This window comes from Equus caballus, chromosome 16 (assembly GCF_041296265.1).
Source record: "Equus caballus isolate H_3958 breed thoroughbred chromosome 16, TB-T2T, whole genome shotgun sequence".
NCBI classification, from domain to species: Eukaryota; Metazoa; Chordata; class Mammalia; order Perissodactyla; family Equidae; genus Equus; species Equus caballus.
The window spans coordinates 45,370,927-45,391,316 of NC_091699.1; the positions used below are offsets into that span (position 1 = coordinate 45,370,927).

A 20,390-nucleotide genomic window follows, 5' to 3' on the forward strand; every position below is an offset into this window, starting at 1 on the left:
ATGCATTCACTTGATGGACAGCTGAGTCCCTGCCATGGGCCAGGCTCTGAGCTGTGCTGGCTGGCTGTGAGCAGACCCTGCTGCAGGAGCTTGAGACTGTGGAGTGCGAGGGTTTTGCAGACAACCAGGGGTGCAGGTTTACACCTGGAGACAGGAATTGTGAATCAGACATTTACAGAGGGTGGGAAAGAGGGGAGGAGGATAGGGTCCTGGGGGAGGAGAGCTTCATGGAGGTGAGGGCCAGGAGGGGCTGCACCAGGAAAACCCAGGAGGGCACAGCCTGTGGCATCAGATGGGGCAGAGAGGCCAAGGATGGCCTGGCTTGAGGTGGGCCCTGGCTTAAGTCACTGGCAGTGAGGGGGGCTTTGGCAAGAGGGGTGAGATAGGCATGGGAGGAAGTGCATTCAGAGATGGGAGTAGGGTTGGGTGGTTTTGTGTCAAGAAAAGGAGAATCTGAGGTTCTTTCTCTGGGGGAAGGAGTTGGTGGGCAAAGGAGAGAGGAAGGGAGGTGAGGATGGTGTGCAGGTCGCTGAGCATGTGGGTAGGAGGAGTGGAAGGAGGGGCATTGGGCAAGGGGTGCTGGGCATTGACTCGGGACAGACTGAGTGAGTCCCCTCCTCCCACTGCCCTGGATCCAGGGTGGGACAGAGATGACGCCACCCTGGTCCTGGCCCTCTGGGGCTTCAGGGATGGGGATGATGCCCATGGCCAGCTGTGTAGACAGGCCTGTGGGGTGGGGGGTCGAGAGGAGAGCCCTGCAGCCGCAGCTGGTATTCTCTGTGGGCAAACAAGATGTGCCTGCCTGTCTCCTTGGGGGTTTCCGCAGTGGCTCAGAAGGTCATTCCAAAACGTGAGAGGTCCTTGTTCATTAGACATGCAGGCTCCAAGGTGGCCAGCTGGAAGGGACACCATTTGCTTAAATGCCTAAACCCAAGAACTTTGTGGCTTTATAAACTGGAGGCAGGGCCACTGCAGGTCGAGAGGTCTTAGATTCTTCTCTCTGTGACCTCTGGCAAGTCACTGCCCTTCTCAGAGCCTCAGTTTCCTTCTCTGTAAAATGGGATGGATGAGACAGTGAAGTGGCAATGGCTCAATGAGGTGACTCGAATCTGTGAGGGAGGCAACCTCTGGAGATGCTCTGACCTTCCCCCTTCGGTCATGAATTCTGCCAGCTCTAGGTTTCTGAAAGAGCCACTGTGCAGTGTACCTTCACGTCTGGATTAAATGCTTGAATGAATAAATGAATGCATACCTTCCTCCAAGCCTGGCGCCTAAGTCTGCCCACCCAGGAGACAGATTGGGCTTCCTCCCCATTCTCCTCTTCCTCCTTGGGTGGGGTGGAGGTCAGGGCCTCTACTGGAGCTGGAAGACCTCTCTGCCCAGTACCAATGGCCCCTGACCCCAGGCCCTCTGAGACAGGCTCTGTGTTGCTGCTGGGGGTCAAGACACCAGGGGTCCAGATCCCCTGGCTGGGCTGCCCATCCATCAGCTGCTAGGCTTGGGTAAAGCTCTGATGTCTTGGAGCCTCAGTTTCTCCATCCATAATGTGGGGCTGACATCAGACTCTGAAGAGACAGGAAGAAAGTTGAAGGATTTAAGGTGCTGTGTAAATTTAGGGACGGGGGAGGCAGGACAATAAAATAACAAATTAATGTCTCTACAGCCCTAATAGGGCCACTCCTTTGGATCCAAGTGCAATGACATTCTCAGGTTCTGTCACTTTCATTAACCTTTGTTTCTCTGCTGGGTCCATCCCTGAGAGAACAAGGCCACTGGGGTTGTTGACATGTCCCGGACCCAGCCTCCGCCCACACAGGTGGAATTTTCCACTTTGTTACTTTTGCAAATATTAATCAAGGCCCCAGCCAGGCAACAGTGGACTCATTGTCTCGTGAAGAGCAAGCCGTTTCTGGCTAATCCTGGCTGCCTCCCAGGACCCCGGAGGTTGGGCCCGAGCTGGGAGAGGGGTCCCCTGGGAGTGCCCCTGTGCTTGCTACTCCCGGCTCCAAGTTCTGCTTCAGCTGGTTGGGCTTCACAGAGTCAAGGGTAGTGCCTGCTTTGAGATCCGGAAGCCCCATGGAGAGCTGGCACCCCGCTGTTCCCAGCAGGGCCACACAGCTGCAAACATTTTCTCTGCTCCAGTGAGTTGGGGCTGGCCCAGGAACACACACAGACGCAGGCTGCAGGGTGAACTCCGCATCAGTACTACTCCTGCCAGCCACCAGGATGGAGCCCCGTGGAGTCACAGCCCTTGTGGACTTGCATTGACTTTTACGTGTTGTCCTACTGGGGCCTCAAAGGAAGTCAGAACACAGAGGAGGCAGGTGCTGCTGCTGTCCTCTCAAAGCCCCAGCGGTCTGTGGGGTTAGGGGGATGGCCTCACAGGGCTGTAGGAAGGACGACTGGAGACATCAGGGGTGGGGCAGTGAGTACTGTGTCGGGCACGCGGAGCAGGGTTGGTGAGCTATTTGCTGGTCAGTGATACTTTAGTTAATCTGTTATCAGTAACATTATTTTGGTTATAGTTGCAGCATCACCATCCACACTTTATGGAGGAAGAAATGGGATGAGTGAGGCTGTGCCGGGAGCAGAGCCAGGGTGGAATCCAGGCCAGGCTGTGAACTTGATAAAATCGCCACGTGCTTTTGGCTTTGCACTTTTAATTCTTTGAAGTGTGTTTTTGGTTCTTATTTCCTTTTGCTCTCCTAACAAACCTATGAAATGGGCGGCTCTGTTCCCATTTTATAGATGAGGAAACTGAGATGTGAGATTTGGGAAATAGTGAAATTTGAACATGAAAACCTAATATATAAAACAGATACAGGTGATGTTGCATATTAGTATGAGTTTATAAGTTCATATTTGTGATTTTTTTTGCATATCGTAGTGAGAACAGCGATGCTGTTTTCATGAGTGCGCTCTTGAAAGCAGGGGCCATGGGTGCGGGTTGACATCTTACACTAGCCCTTGTGCCTCATTGACTCCTGCACGTCCGTTCAGTGATGGAGTCATTTGTAGTTGACACAAGGAAGCAGTGGGACTTTGTTAAGCAGCTCACCTGGCAGTCACAGGACCCTCTGGAGTTAAAACTATCCAGAAGTTTGAAGAGGAAGAGGTAGTGGGCACATGTGTGAAAGTTGGCTGGCTAACTGTCTCGTCACTGCACAGGTGGTTTATAAATGAAAGTGTGCATGCTACCCAATAGGCCACTGGGGTGTGATCTGGTGCCACTGCCACGCCATGGCTGGTGATTGCATCTTGACAAGGCGGGCGCTCAGCCCCTCCTGGGCCTTGCTGGCCTCTGGTGGGTCCTGTGGTAGTGCACCGGCGAGCGTGGAGTAAACGTTAGCGGTCGCAGGCCTGCTGCTGTCTGCCTAGTGCAGGGTTTGTAGGAAGAGCTGGAGTTGGCCCGCGCACCGGGGGAGGGGACGCTTTGTCCTGGAGTCTCCGCGGGCCACCTAGGCAGCTGGGGCTGAGTCTCCAGGAGATTAGTGTCCAGTCCAGAACAGTGCTTCTCAAACTCTCTCTGGTGAGGGTCCTGTCATTTGTTTGTTTTTTTAAATTTTAATCTCTCATAGGCTGGTTAAAAAAATGCAATAAAAATTGCTATAATCAAAATGAAGGTACATAAAATTTAAGCCTGTTGTCTTATTATGAGACTCAACAGACATAAGGTCAAATTGCTGTAAAAGTTTCTGTGCTCTGACTTTCGATTCTGTACTTATCTTTCACAGACAATCGAAAATAGCGCGTGGGCAGTCACTGGCCGCAGACTGCCCTGAATCTTGTCACCTCTCGGGTGCATGTTTTTAAACTGAGATTTTAAAAACTGGTTAAAAGTGCACCTGAAGGAGGAAGCTGGTCGTGACCATTTGTGGAACACCCCAGACTTCTATGGAACGGTCTGAACCCCTCAACCCAGACCTGGCTCTCTGCCTTGGAGGTTCCCCGGCCCTGGTGTCCTTCCCTCTCTCCTTTAGCAGGGATGTTGGAGATTTGAAACGAACAACAGTAGTAACTCTTTTTGTTATGGAAAATTGGAAACCCATACAAAATTAGCCAGAAGAGATGGTTAAATTCCACGTTCCTGTGTTGTTTATCTCCTAATCCCTGGGGTTATTTTAAACAAAATCTCAAATATCTTTATGTTTTCTGTCCATTTTTCAGTATGTATTTCTGAAACAGTCATTTTAAACAGCTCAACCACAGGACCATTGTCACATCTGACAAACAAACAGCGATTTCTTAACATCCTCAAATATCCAGTCATGTTCAAATTCCTAAGATTCTATGTAAGATCCACACATTGTTCCCTCATGTTCTATAGATTTCCCTCGATCTCTCTCTCTCGGTTATTCTTGAGTCTGTTGTTGAACTGTATGGAGCTTCCCTTAGCCTAGATTCTGTTGATGGGGTCCCTTCACATGTTCCTCTGACCTTTGAATTCCTCTGAACTGGTGAGTGGTTCTAAGTGTGAGCAGATTCAGGTTTGAATTTTTTGGCAAGAATATTTCATAGGCATTCTTCCAGTCAGACCCCTGTCTCGACTTGAAGGAGAAGTCTGTTCTTTTCATCGTCTCCTGTGTGTGAAGTTACTTTGGTGGGGTGCAAGCTGACCTTCCACTGGTTCTGGGCTCCCCTTCATTCTGAGATCACCCCAGCTGCTGTGTGGAGAGCAGATTATGAAGCGGCATGGGAAGGGAGTCGTGGTAGCAGGGATGCTGCTAGGACGCCATTGGGAGGGTCCCAGCTACAGATGATGCAGCCCGGTCCAGGTGGATGGCCACGGGCGGACAAGAGTGGGCAGATTCTGCAGTGCCAGCCCTACCCCTTATTTATAAGAGAAGTCACTGCTGCTCTGTGCCTCGGTTTCCATGTCTGCCTCCTTTCCTGAAGTCAATGATGTATTTTTATATCCTAGTCACGTAACAAGCATTTATTGAGTGCCCGTTGTATGCTTGGCTCTGGGAGCTGCAAGCTTCCCCCACTGCCCAATGTGAGTGAACAAACATGGACGCAGCTCTGTGGACAGGCCCTGCCAGCTAGAAATCTTGGTAACTCATGGCCACTGGGCCGCCAGGCTTCTGGTGGCCTCTGAGCCCAGCACTGTGCCTGGCCCAAGGAGGACCTTCCACACCCCTAGAGAGAGAAGAGCAATCCCTCTTTATGGTGTTGGTCATTACTGCCTAAGAGCCAAGGTACCAGGGTCTTTTGTCCCCTCCACCCTCCTCTCGTTTCCACTCTGACTTATCAGAGCCCACCTCCAGTGCGTGCCTGCATGTCCCCCATATCACCTGGGGCCTTCTCTGCTACAGGAGCCCACTCACCCAGGCCTAGTGCAGCCCAGAGTGCAGGGGGTTTAATGTCTGGAGGAACACCCCTCTTCCTCAGGGGCCAGCCCGAGACTCTCCGACCCTCCACCCCAGTCCATCATGTGATTGATTCTGGGAGGGGCCCTGCCTCCTAAACACACCTTGTGTGCACATACTGCTCACACAGACTGAATCCACAGACACAACTGGGAGGGAAAGAAATGGGGGCAAGCCCGAGGAGCTGTCCCTGGACGTCTTGCATCCAGGCCCCCTCCCCCGGGCGTTAGGACTCTAGGTTCTCCTGCCTTACATTGCTTTTGGTGAGCCACAACCATGGAGGTTTTAGAAAGTGGGGAGACCAAGTAGGGAGTGGAAGGCTGTGCACAGAGGGCAGATGCCTGGAATGTAGGGCACAAGGTCCCACAGGCCCTGTGGGGGCAGCAGAGGGGTGGAGGGAGAGCAGACTCACTCTCGAGGAGCTGCAAACACCGGAGGCACCCATGCATTACCAACAGGAAATCCCGGGCCCCAGGTCACACAGCAAGTCCCAGCAGAGCTGGGGATGAAAGCCCAGCCTTTGGAGCTGCGTCAGACTCGGGGGCTTCCACCTTGGGGCTTTCTTGGGCAGCCCAAGGCATGTCCTGCCCAGCGTCTGCCCTGCCCTGTGTCGTGCCCTCAGCCGCTGCACCAGGAGGGCCAGAAGCAAGTGGGTCCTGCCACGCGGCCCAGAGTCATCTCCAAAGCAGCAAATGAGTAGCTCTTTCGAGAAGAGAATTTCTGATTCATTTGTTTATTGTGCACAGATGTGTTGGAGATGGGATTCCTAGGAAGAGAAACTTGATTTTTAAAGAAACTGCCTTCTTTTTTTAAAAAATGGAGCTACAACAGTGCAGGGGGTTGTAAAGTGTACCAGCCGTGATTTTTGAACTGTATATACACCCAGGTGACCACCACCAGGTCAGGATCCGGAACACAACCTGCGCCCCTCCCCTGTGGTGCCTCTGTCCCTCCTGGCACAGATGTGTGAGTTTAGCATCCACGGCTCAGACTGCCCAGGGGTGGGAGCGGTAGGGCCACCCGCAGGCCCATCCTCCTCAGATGTCCATTCAGCCAGCGTTACAGAGCACAGAATATGAGGATGGATGTTAATTCTTCTTTAAATATTTGGTAGAATTAGTGAGCGAAGCCATCTTGTCCAGGGCTTTTCTTTGCTGGGAGGTTTTTCATTACTGATTCTATCTCCTCACTAGTTATAGTTTTTCATATTTTCTATTTCTTCATGATTCAGTTTTGGTAGATGGTGTATTTCTGGGAATTTGTCCATTTCATCTAGGTTATCTAATTTGTTGGTATCCCGTGGTTCATAGTACTCTCTTATAATTCTTTTTATTTCTGTAAAATCAGTGACAATGTTCCCACTTTCGTTTCTGACTTTACTAATTTGAGTCTTACCTCTTTTTTTCTTAGTTAATGTGCCTAAAGTTTTGTCAATTTTGTTTTCTGAATAACCAACTTTTTGTCTTTTCTCTGTTGCTTTTCTGGACTTTATTTAATTTATCTCTGGTCTAATCAATGTTATTTCCTTCCTTCTTCTAGCTTTGGGTTTAGTTTACTCTTTTTCTAGTTCTTTAAGAAGTAAAGTTAGGTTATTTTCTGAGATCTTTCTTCTTTTCTTTTGAGGAAGATTAGCCCTGAGGTAACATCTTCTGCCAATCTTCTTCTTTTTTGCTGAGGAAGACTGGCCCTGAGCAAACATCTGTGCCCATCTTCCTCTACTTTATATGTGGGACACCTGCCACAGCATGGCTTGACAAGCAGTGCGTAGGTCTGCACCAGGGATCTGAACCAGCAAACCCCAGGCCGCTGAAGCAGAACGTGAGAACTTAACCGCTGTGACCTGGGCTGGCCCCTATCTTTCTTCTTTTCTTTTTTTTTTTTTTAATTTTTTTTTTTCCTTTTCCTCCCCAAAGCCCCCCAGTACATAGTTGTATATTCTTCGTTGTGGGTCCTTCTAGTTGTGGCATGTGGGACGCTGCCTCAGCGTGGTTTGATGAGCAGTGCCATGTCCGCGCCCAGGATTCGAACCAACGAAACACTGGGCCGCCTGCAGCAGAGTGCGTGAACTTAACTGCTTGGCCATGGGGCCAGCCCCTATCTTTCTTCTTTTTTAATGTATGCATTTACAACTGTAAATTTCTCTCTTGGCACTGCTTTCGCTGCATCTCATAAGTTTCGGTATGTCATATTTTCATTTTCATTTGTCTCAAGGTGTTTTCTAATTTCCTTTGTGATTTCTTTGACATTGGTTGTTTAAGAGTATGTTGTTTAATTTCCACGTATTTGTGAATTTTCCATTTTCTTTTTGATATTGATTTCTAGTTTCATTCCATTATGACTAGAAAAGATACTTTGTGTGATTTTAGTCTTTTAAAATTTATTAAGATTTGTTTTGTGGACTAACATATGGTCTGTCCTAGAGAATGTTCCATGTGCGTTTGAGAAAAATGAGTATTCTGTTGTTGTTGGGTGGGGTGTTTTGTATATATCTGTTAGGCCTAATTGGTTTGTAGTGTTATTCAAGTCCTCTATTTCCTTATTGATCTTCTGTCTGGTTATTCTAGCCATTCTTGAAATCTGAGTATAGAAGTCTCCATTGATTATTGACTATTTCTACCTTCAAATCTTTTAGTGTTTGCTTCATATATTTTCGGGCTCTGATGTTGCGTACATACAAATTGCATGTTTTAAAACTTTGTTTATATAAAGGTCTCATTCAGGTCATACCATCCTGTAGTTTGCTTTTTATATTTTACGAGTTTTTAGGATTCAGCTGTATTCATGTGAGGTGCTGTGATTCCTTCATTTTCACTGCTGTGTGGGGTTTCTTTGTATGACTGTAACTACAACTTTTTCTATGTCCTTTGTACCTCCATGTACATTTTGAAGTCTGCCTGTGAATTTCTACAAAAAAGTCCTGCTGAGATTTGATAGGCATTGCCTCAAATCTATAAATCAGTTTGGGGAGTTGACATCATAACAATATTAGGTTTTCCTATTCATGATCTCTCTCTCTATTTAAGTCATCTTTAATTTCTATCAAGAGTGTTTTGTAGTTTTCAGTGTATACATCTTGCATATGTCTTGTTAAATTTACTCTTAACTATTTCATTTTTCATGATGTTCTTGTAAGTGGTATTGTTTTGTCTTGTGGTTGCCCCACAGAGGGTGAATCAACCCCACCACCACCCAAAATTTGTTTGAAAGTTGAGACTGATGACGCCACACATGTACCAAGAAGCTGTGAAAAGGTTTATTACTCACATAATGGGGCTTTCTAGGGAGAGCAGGGCAGACACTCAAGCCGGTCTGGGGTAGCTTGAGTAAAGGGAATGGTGAGTGCATCTGTTTTCATTATGGTTGGGGAGTGGAACCAAGGTAAGGATCCTCCTATATGGGTTGGCTTTGCATGATTTGAACTTCTTCACTGACAGTGAGGGCAGGAACGCCAGAGCTTTCTCATTGACTTGACAGATATGGGGAAAGAGGTAGGAACAAGGCTTGAAAGCTGTCAGTGGTCCAACATCAAAAGAGGACTCAGATTCTATTACATTTGTTACATTTAAATTTTTAGTTGTTCATTAATAGTATATAAAAATACAGGTGACTTTTGTATATTGACCTTGTAACATGTGACCTTGCATCATGTGACCTTACTAAATTCAGTTATTAATTCCAGCAGCTTTTTTGGTAAATTCCTTGGGAATTTCTATGTAGATGATCATGTTGTCTGCAAATAAGGACATTTCTAATTCTTTTTTTCTAATCTGTATGCCTTTTACTTTTATTTTAATCAATTAACCTTACATCCCTGGTTGGAACCTTCATACAATGTTGAATAAATGTGGTGAGAGTGAACATCCCTGCTTTCTTCCTGATCTTAGGGTGAAAGTTTTCAGTCTTTGACCATTTAGTACAAAGTTAGCTGTAGGTATTTCATAGGTGCCCTTATCAGGAAGTCCTCTTCCATTCCTTAAGTACACAGAGATTTTATGGATGTTGAATATTGCCACATGCTTTCTGCATTAATTAAGATGATCATATCGTTTTTCATTTTTGGTTTGTTAATATGATGAAATACATTTATTTTTGAATGTTGAACCAACTTTATATTCCTACAATAAACAATGTCTGCTTTTTGTATGTTGCTGGATTTGATTTGCTAAAATTTCATTATAGATTTTTACATCTTTGTTCATGATGAACATTGGTCTGTAGTTTTCTTTTCTTGGGATATCTTTGTCTTGTTTTGGTAACAGGATAATGCTGTCTTTATAAAACGAGTTGGGGAGTGTTCGCTATTCTTCTGTTTTCTATAGAATTGGTATTATTCCATCTTGAATGTTAGATTTTACCAATGAAGTCTAGAGTTTTCTTTGTGGGAAGAATTTAAATTATGAATTCAATTTATTTAATGGATATATACAGCTATTTAGGTTATCTAATTCTTCTTGAATGAGCCTTGATAATCTTTCAAGATATGTATCTCTATCATCTTAATTATAAAATTTATTGGCATAAAATTGTCATAATATTCTTATATTGTCCTTTTCTTATCTGTAGAATATGTAGTGATATCCCCTTCATCTTTGCTGATGTTAGAAATTTGTATTCTCTTTCTTCTTTTCTTTGTCTGGGTAGAAGAGTATTAATTTTATTAATTATTTTAAAGAACCACATTTTGGTTTTAACTTTTTTCTACTTTTAAATTTGTTTTGAATTTTATTGATTTCTGCTGTTATGTTTATTACTTTCTTCTGATTACTGTGGGATTAATTTTCTTTCTGATTTTTTTAAAGGTCAAAGTATAGATCATCAGTTTGAGACCATACTTTTCTAATATAAGCCTTTTAATTCTATATATTTCCCTCAAAGCACTGCTTTACCTGCATCTCACACATTTTGGTCTGGTGTGTTTTCATTTTCATTAAGTTAAAAAAGGCACTAATTTCTCTTGTGATTTCTTCTTTCACTCATGAGTTATTTAGAAATGTGTTGTTTAATTTCTTAATATTTAGAGATTTTTCAGATATATATATTTTTTATGTCTAAATCAATTTTTTTGTGGTCAGAGAACATATTTGTATCATTTCAGTCCTTTTAAACTTGTTGAGATTTTTATTATGGCTCAAAATAAGGTCTCTCTTGGTGATGTGCACTTGCAAAGAATATGTATTCTACTGTTATTGGGGTACTCAACAATAAATGTTAATTAGGTCAACTTAGTTGATAACGTTGTTCAAGTCTTGTATATTCTTACTGATTTTTTGTCTAGTTGTTTTATCTATTACTGACAAGGGAGTATTGAAATCTCCAAGTGTAATTGTGTATTTATTAATTTCTCCTTTCAATTCTATCAATTTTTGCTTCATGAGTTTGAAGCTCTAGTAGGCACATTCACATTTATAATTGTTTTATGATAAATTGATCCCTTTATCAATTTGAAATGTCTTCTAAACCATGCTAATATTCTTTGTACTGAAGTCTACATTGTATGATATTAATATAGTCACTCTCTTTTTTGTTAGTGTTTATGTGATGTGTCTTTTTTCCATTTTCTTACTTATTTCCTGTGTCTTATATTTAAATTGGGTTTTTGTTTGGTAAACAGCATATATTTGAGTCTTGCTTTTTTTTTTTTTAATCCCATCTGACAATCTCTGCATTTTAATTGCAGTGTTTAAACTAGTTACACTTAATGCAGTTATTGATATGGTTGGATTTAAATCTACCATTTTGATATTTGCTCTTTATTTGTCCCATCTCTTCTTAGTTTCTTATACCTGTTTTGATTTCTTTATATTATTTTATCCCCACCAGTGGCTACAATTCTTTGTTTTATTTAATTGTTTTAGTGGTTGTGGTAGGGTTTACAAAATGTATCTTTAACTTATCACAGTATACCTTCAAATAATATTATACCACTTCATGTATGGTACAAAAACCTTATAAAAGGATACTTCTATTTCTGCTTCTCCTATCCTTTGTGCTATTGTTGTTAAATATATTTTAATGCTACAAATATTATAAACCCTATAGTATATTTTACTACTTTTGCTTTAGACAGTCAATTATATTCTAAAGAGATTAAAAATAAGTGAAAGTGATGTCAGCATCATGGCAGAGTGAGTTGTTTCCTTTGTCTCTCACTTTTAAGTTACAACTAAATGGACATTCATTAACCAATAGAGGATTCCTTACACAATACAACAGGATGCCTGAGAGATCCACAGAGCTATATATCTGAAGGTTGGTGGACTGGATCCTTGGGAAGCAGTGGAACTAGGTGAGCAGACCCCTCCTTGTCCCCAGAGGCAGTGATCCAGGTCACAGATCCTCACCCACCAGCCAGTACAACTGTGAGTGGAGGTGGGGGCAGCCCAGCCCACATACAAATGCTTTCAAAGTGATAGCCTGTCCCATGGGAGCACTCATCTACTGAGGTGGCCCCACCCATGCAAACACTGCCCACTGAGCAGCTCCCACCAGCATGTGTGAATACAGAGTGGCCTAACCAGCACAGCTACCAGCAGATGGGGCAGGATCAGAAAACACAGCTGCTGTCCCCACACCCCAGTTGTGGCAGGTGGAATCTGTGACCTGATACTACCACAAAGGTGCCAGCAGAGGACCAATTCATCAAACACCATGAAGAACTACAGTAACACTGCAGAACAGAAGGAAAATGACAAGTCTCCAGAAACCAATCCTGAAGTCACAGAAAATTGCAATCTAAATGACAGAGAATTCAAAACAGTTGTCATAAAGAAACTCAATGAGTTACAAGAAAACACAGAAAGACAGTTCAATGAGCTCATGAATAAAATTAACGAACAGAAGTAATACTTGAGCAAAGAGATTGAAGCCCTTAAAAATCTACAGAGAAATTATGGATATGAAGAACACAATTAATGATATTTAAAATCATGGAGAAACCATAAAAAATATAGCAGACTTTATGGAAGACAGAATTAGTGAATTAGAAGATAGAAATATAGAAATGTTTCAGGTGGAGGAGGGGAGAGAACTAAGATTTTTTAAAAATGAAGAAATTCTTCAAGAAAATCTGACTCAATTGGAAAACTAACATAAGGATTTTAGGTGTTCCAGAGGGAGAAAGGAGTAGAGAGCTTGATTAAAGAGATAATAGCTGAGAACTTCCCAAACCTTGGAAATAACTGGACTTATAAGTACATAAAGCCAATATAACTCTTAATTACATCAATGCAAAAAGAAGTAATGCCTTCTCCAAGGCATATAATATTAAAACTGTCAAAAGTCAATGACAAAGAAAAAATATTAAAGACAGCAAGGCAGAAGAAAATAACCTACAAAGGAACCCCTGTCAGGCTTTCAGCAGATTTCTCAGCAGCAACCTTACAGGCTAAGAGAGGAGGGAATGATATATTCACAATACTGAAAGAGAAAAACTTCTACCCAAGAATACTCTATCCAGCGAAATTATTCTTCAGATTTGACAGAGAAATAAAAGCTTTCCCAGATAAACAAAAGCTGAGGGAGTTCATTCCTACTAGACCTGCCTTACAAGAAATGATGAAGGGGGCCTTCCTACCTGAAACAAAAAGGCACAGGTTTGCAAAGCTGTGAGCAAAGAGATAAATAGATAAAAATCAGAAAATTGCAGCAGCTCTCTATCAGAATAGGTTAGCAAACAATTATAACATAGAAGATAAAGGGAATGAAAGCATAAAAAATAAGTATAAATACTAAAATTTAGTCATAAACTTACAACACAAAAAAGAATAATTTGTGACAACAATAACTCGGAAGAGAAAGGGGATGGAACCTGCTTAGCCTAATGGAGATAAGAGGCTATCAGAAAATGAACTATCTCATCTATGAGATCTTTTATGCAAACCTCATGGTAACCACTAAACAAAAACTCAGAGCAGAGCCACAAATCATAAATAAAGAGAAAACTGAGAAAAACATCACAGAAAACTGCCAAACTGAAATGGCAGCCAGAAATACAAGGGAAAAGAAACAATAAAAATTTAGAATAACCAGAAAACAAGTGATAAAATGACAGTGTGCCCTCATATATTAATAATCACTCTAAATGTAAATGGATTGAATTCTCCAATCAAAAGACACAGAGTGGATGGATGGATTAAAAAACAAGACCCAAAAATATGCTGCCTCCAGAAAACACATCACAGCTCTAAGGACAAACATAGGCTCAGAGTAAAGGCATAGAAGATCATACTTCAAGCATATGGCAAGCAAAAGAAAGCAGGTGTTGCCATACTTATATCAGACAAAGCAGGCTTCAAGACAAAAAAGACAGTGAGCGACAAAGAGGGACAGTATATAATGATAAAAGGGACATTCCACCCAGAGGATGTAACACTTATGAATATATATGCACCTAGAACAAGAACACCAAAGTATATAAAGCAACTATTAACAGACCTAAAGGGAGAAATTGACAGCAACACAATAATAGTACGGGACCTCAGCACCCCACTTACATCAATGGATAGGTCCTCTAGACAGAAAGTCAACAAGGAACCAGTGGTCTTAAATGAAACACTAGACTAGATGGATTTTATATATATGTAAAATATTCCATCCCCAAACAGCAGAATACACATTCAACCATACATCAGGAAACAAGGCAAGCCTCAATAAATTTAAGAAGACTGAAATCATATCAAGCATTTTTTTTGAACACAATGCTCTGAAACTAGAAATCAACTACAAGAAAAAAGCTGGGAAAGCCACAAATATGTGGAGAGTAAACAAGATGCTACTGAACAACCATTGGATCAATGGAGAAATCAGAAATACCTGGAGACAAATGAAAATGAAAACACAACATACCAACTTTTGTGGGATGCAGCAAAAGCAGTTCTAAGAGGGAAAATTTAGCAAAAAGGCCTACCGCAACAAACAAGAAAAATCTCAAATAAGTAATCTCAAACTACACCTAAAAGAACCAGAAAAAGAAGAACAAAGACAAAAGTCAGCAGTAAGAGGGAAATAATAAAAATTAGAGCAGAAATAAGTGAAATAGAGACTAAAAATCCAGTAGAAATGATCACTGAAACTAAGAGCTGGTTCTTTGAGAAGATAAAATTCACAAACCCTTAGCCAGGCTCACTAAAAAAAAAGAGAAAAGACAGAAGCTTCAAATAAAATTAAAAATGAAAGAGGAGAAATTACAACAGATATTACAGAAATACAAAGGATTATAAGAGAATACTATCAAAAACTATATGCCAACAAATTGCATAACCCGAAGAAATGGATAAATTCTCAGACTCATACAACCTCCCAAAACTGAATCAAGAAGAAATAGAGAATCTGAATCAACCAATCACAAGGAAAGAGATTGAAAGAGTAATCAAAAACCTCCCACAAAACAAAAGTCCAGGACCAGATGGCTTCTCTGGAGAATTCTACCAAACATTCAAAGAAGACTTAATACCTATCCATCTCAAACTATTCCGAAAAATTGAAGAAGACAGGACACTTCCTAACTCATTCTATGAGGCCTACATTACCCTGATACCAAAACCAGACAAAGACAACAGAGAACAGAAAAATTATAGGTGAATACCACTGATGAACATGCATGCAAAAATCCTCAACAGTTATTAGCAAATCAAATATAATAATACATTAAAAGGATCATACACCATGATTAAGTGGGATTATACCAGGGCTGCAAGGATGGTTCAACATCCCCAAAACAATTAATGTGATACACCACATTAACAAAATGTGGAATAAAAATCACTTGATCATCTCAGTAGATGCAGAGAAAGCATTTGACAAGATCCAACACCATTTGTGATTTTAAAAACTCTCAATAAAATAGGTACAGAAGGAAAGTAGCTCAATAAATAAAGGCCATATATGACAAACTCACAGCTAACATCGTACTCAATGGTGAAAAGCTGAAAGCCAGCCCTCTGAGAACAAGAATAAAACAAGGGTGCCCACTCTCGCCACTCTTATTCAACATAGTACTGGAGGTTTGGGCCAGAGGAATTAGACAGGAAAAAGAAACAAAAGGTATCAAAATTGGCAAGGAAGAAGTGAAACTCTCGCTGATGGCAGATGACTTGATTCTATATACAGAAAACTCTAAAGAATCCATCAGAAAACTATTAGTAATAATCAACAACTGGGGGCTGGCCCCGTGGCCGAGTGGTTAAGTTCGCGCGCTCCGCTGCAGGCGGCCCAGTGTTTCGTTGGTTCGAATCCTGGGTGCGGACATGGCACTGCTCATCAGACCACGCTGAGGCAGCGTCCCACATGCCACAACTAGAAGGACCCACAACGAAGAATATACAACTATGTACCGGGGGGCTTTGGGGAGAAAAAGGAAATAATAATAAAAATCTTTAAAAAAAAAAAAAAGTATATTCCTTTAAAAAAAAAAAATAATCAACAACTGCATCAAAGTTGTGGGGTACAAAATCAACTTACAAAATCAGTTGCATTTCTATACTCCAATAACAAACTAAGAAAGAGAACTCAAGAATACAATCCCAATTACAATCACAACCAAAAGAATATAATATTGGGGCCAGCCCAGTGGCACAGCAGTTAAGTTTGCACATTCCTTTTTGGCAGCCTGGGGTTTGCCGGTTTGGATCCTGGGTGTGGACCAATGCACCGCTTGTCAAGCCATGCTGTGGCAGGTGTCCCACATATAAACTAGAGAAACATGGGCACAGATGTTAGCTTAGGGCCAGTCTTCTTCAGCAAAAAAGAAGAGGATTGGCAGCAGATGTTAGCTCAGGGCTAATCTTCCTCAAAAAAAAAAAAAAAAAAAAGAATAAAATATCTAGGAGTAAATTTAGCCAAGAAGGTGAAAGACCTATACAATGAAAACTATAAGACATTATTGAAAGAAATTGATGATAACATAAAGAAATGGAATGATATTCCATGCATGTGGACTGGAAAAATAAACAGAGTTAAAATATCCATAATACCTAAAGCAATCTACAGATTTAATACAATCCAACTCAGAATCCCAATGACATTGTTCACGGAAATAAAACAAAGAATCCTGAAATTCATATGGGGCATCACAAGACCCTGAATATCTAAAGCAATTCTGAGAACAGAGAACAAAGCTGGAGACATCAAAATCCCTGACTTCAAAATATAGTACAAAGCTATAGTAATCAAAACAGCATGGTACTGACAGAAAAACAGACACACAGATCAATGGAACAGAATTGAAAGCCCGGAAATAAAACCACATATCTATGGACAGCTAGTCTTAATCAAAGGAGCCAAGAACATACAATGGAGAAAGGAAATTCTCTTCAATAAATGGTGTTGGGAAAACTATATGGCCACATGCAAAAGAATGAAAGTAGACCATTATCTTACACCGTACATAAAAATGAACTCAAAATGGATTAAAGACTTGAGTGTAAGACATGACATCATAAAACCCCTAGAAGAAAATATAAGCAGTACACTCTTTGACATCAGTCTTAGAAGTATCTTTTTGAAGACCTTGTCTATTCAGGCAAGGGAAAGAAACAAAAAATAAACAAATGGGACTACATCCAACTAAAAAGCTTCTGCAAGGCAAATGAAACCATGAACAAAATGAAAAGACAATCCACCAACTGGGGGAAAATATTTGCAAATCTTGTATCCAACAAGGGTTAATTTCTAAAATATATAAAGAATTCATACAACCCAACAACAAAACATCACAGAACTTGATCAAAAAGTGGACAGAGGATATGAACAGACATTTTTCCAAAGAAAATATACCGATGGCCAACAGGCACATGAGAAGATGTTCAACATCTCTAACTATTAGGGAAATGCAAATCAAAACTACAATGAGATGTCACCTCACATCCGTCAGAATGGCTATAATTAACAAGACAAAAAATAGCAAATGTTGGAGAGGATGTGGAGAAAAGGGAACCCTCATATACTGCTGGTGGGAATGCAAACTGGTGCAACCACTATGGAAAACAATATGGAGATTTCTCAAAAAATTAGCAATAGAAATACCACATGACCCAGCTGTCCTACTACTGGGGATTTATCCAAAGAACTTGAAATCAACTATTCAAACAGACTTATGCACTGCTGTGTTTACTGCAGCATTATTCACAATAGCCAAGAAGTGGAAGCAACCTGAGTGCCCATCAACTGATGATTGGATAAAGAAGATGTGGTGTGTATATATATATATATATATATATATATATACACACACACACACACACACAATGGAATACTACTTAGCCATAAAAAAAGACAAAATTGTCCCATTCACAACAACACGGATGGACCTTGAGGGTACTATTTTAAGTGAAATAAGCCAGACAGAGAAAGACAAATACCATATGATTTCACTCATATGTGGAAAATAAACTAACACATGGATAAGAAGAACAGATTAGTGGTTACCAGAGGGGAAGGGGGCTCAGGGGAGGACAAAAGGGGCGAAGGGGCACATATGTATGGTGATGGCTAAAAAGACTATTGGGGGTGAGCAAAGTGCAGTCTATACAGAAACTGGTAAATAATAATGTGCACCTGAAATTACACATTGTTATAAACCAATATGACCTCAATAAAATAATTTTTAAAAAAAATAAGGGAAGAAAGTGTACTTAACCATTCTGGTAGGTTTAAAAGTGACCCCCAACCCGTGATATCCATGTCCTAACCCTACAGTCTGTGAATAATGTTACCTTATATGGCAGGGACTTTGCAGGTAAGAATCTTGAGATGGAGAGATTATCCTGGATTATCCAGGTGGTCCCAATGATGTAATCACAAGCGTCCTTAAAAGAATGAGATACTACTGTGGAAGTAGGAGGTGTGATAACAGAAGCAAGAAGTTGGAGTATAGCAAGGAAAGGGTTACCAGCCAAGGAATGCAGGTGGCCCCCAGAATCTAGAAAAGACAAGGAAATGGATTCTCTCCTAGGGAGCTTCTAGAAGGCACCAGCTTTGCCAACACCTTGGCTAGCCTAGTGAAACTGATTTCAGATTTCTGGCCTCCAGAACTGAACAAGAACTGAACAAGAGAATAAATTTGTGTTGTTTTAAGCCACCAGGTTTATGGTAATTTGTTACGGCAGCTGTAAGATACTAATACAACCACAATTTTTACCATTTCCATTGCTCTTCATTTCTTTGTATGGATTGAATTTCCCATCTGATATCATATTCTTTTTGCCTGAAGATCTTTCTTTAACATATCTTGCAGTGCAGGTCCATTGGCAATAAATTCTGTCAGCTTTTTTTTCTCTGAAGATGCCTTTATTTCTCCTTCATATTTGAAAAATATATTCACTGGGTATAGACAGTTCTAAATTTACTATTTTTTGTTTGTTTGTTTCTCCTTTCAGTACTTTAAAGTTGTCACTCCGTTATGTTCTGGATTGCACGTTTTCTGATGAGAAGTTTGCTGTCACTCATATTTATTCTGTACATAATGTTTCTTTTGTTGGCTGGCTGCCTTGATGATTTTCTCTTGAGATGTCATCAGTTGGACTGTGATGTACCTAGATGTGTTTCCCTTTGTATTAATCCTTCTTGGTATGCTCTGAACTTCTTGAATCTGTGATGTTTTGTCTTGTATTAATTTTGGAAAAGTCTCAAGAATTATCTCTTCAAATATCTTTTCTCCCCTGCACTCTCTCTGTTCTTCTCCTCCCCCCACCTCTCGCTCTGCCCCTTTTCTCTGCTCCTCTCCTTTTTTCCTTTTATCCCTCTCCTTCTGGACTCCAATTATCTGTACTTTAGACAATTTGATATCATGCCGTAGCTCTCAGTTGTTCTATTCTCTCTCTCTCCTTCTATCTGTCACTCTTTCTCCTCTTTATATTTCCATTTGGATAATTTCTATTAATCTAATTTTCAGTTTCACTTATTCTTTTCTCTGCTGTATCCAAACAAATTATTCATCTCTGATGTTTTATTTTTAGCATTTCTGTTTGTCCTTTTTTTATAGTTTCCAACTTTTTGCTGAAATTGCCTATCTGTTCAACATGTTGTCCACATTTTCAACTAAATCTTTTAAAAATGTTAAACTTGGTTATTTAAAAATCTTTGTTTGATAGTTCTAACATCTGGATGGGTCATGCCTTGGTCTGGTTTTGTTAACTACTTTATCTCTTGATGAGTCATTTATTTTTCTTGCTTTTTTGTGTTTCTTAATTTTTTGTTGACCCCGTGTGTAACAGCATAGTAGAGACTGAGGTAAATAGTATTTATGCCTAGAAAAGGGCATGCCTTTTATTCTATCAAATCATTAGTGTGGAGTGTTGAGTCAGTTTAGGGGAGTTGAGTGGTGGGCTGCTGCTGCCTTGTGCTAATATGGGGCCTGGAGCACTAGAAGGTTCTTCTCAGTGTTCCTGCTTCAGACTAGGCCTTCAGGAGGGCCTGGCTGCCCCTTTCTCCTGTGCCTGCGTGAATGGGGAGTGGATGGGGGTGAGAATCTTTCTCTGTCCTCTTACCTCTTAGCCTGCCTCCAGTGATAGGCTGCTGTTGTTACTTGGTGCAGACTCATGGAGGGGGTGGGGAGATTTATCAGGGTTTTCTTGAGGTTTCTCAGGCCTCTTGATGCAGCCTCAGTCTTGGGTGGGCCTTGTGTGCCTAAGCCTCATGGCTGGGCTTTCTCAGATATTCTTGTGTCAGTGGAGGTCTCGATGGGATATCCTGATTCCTTTCTACTTCTGTGCACTGAGCATGTTGGGAATGATTTGAACATTGTTAGGAAAGGACCCTCCAAAAGCTCTTGGCATTTCTTTGTTAAAACTCCAGCCCTCTACAGAGTGATCTTTGAAGATTGTAGCTCTGGCTCCAGCCCCTGCCGCAAAGCCCTCTACTGCACCCCATGGCCCTCAGGTCAAATGCTTTGAGCTCTGCAGCCTCGAGCCTCTGCCGCTGTAAGTCTTGTCTGTCTCTCTGGCCCCCGGCCGTCAGTTTTGAGGGCAGTTGTCTCGTTCTCTGTGCATTGCTGGAGATTAAGTGGTGCCTGGCATGTGGTGGGGG

The 20,390-nt window shown here is 41.5% G+C and overlaps 1 protein-coding gene across 4 annotated transcripts in view; it reads left to right on the forward strand.

Annotated features, from left to right (window-relative positions):
• The window catches only part of CHDH (choline dehydrogenase), a 32,827-nt gene that overhangs the window by 1,737 nt on the left and 10,700 nt on the right, over positions 1 to 20,390 (forward strand). Inside the window, exon 3 of one of the 4 annotated variants that reach the window (XM_070238808.1) lies at positions 20,160 to 20,284. The exons of the other annotated variants lie outside the window; for them this stretch is intronic. The gene's annotated coding sequence lies outside the window, so the exon portion shown is untranslated. The remainder of the gene's footprint in view (positions 1 to 20,159; positions 20,285 to 20,390) is intronic. 4 annotated transcript variants of the gene reach the window in all.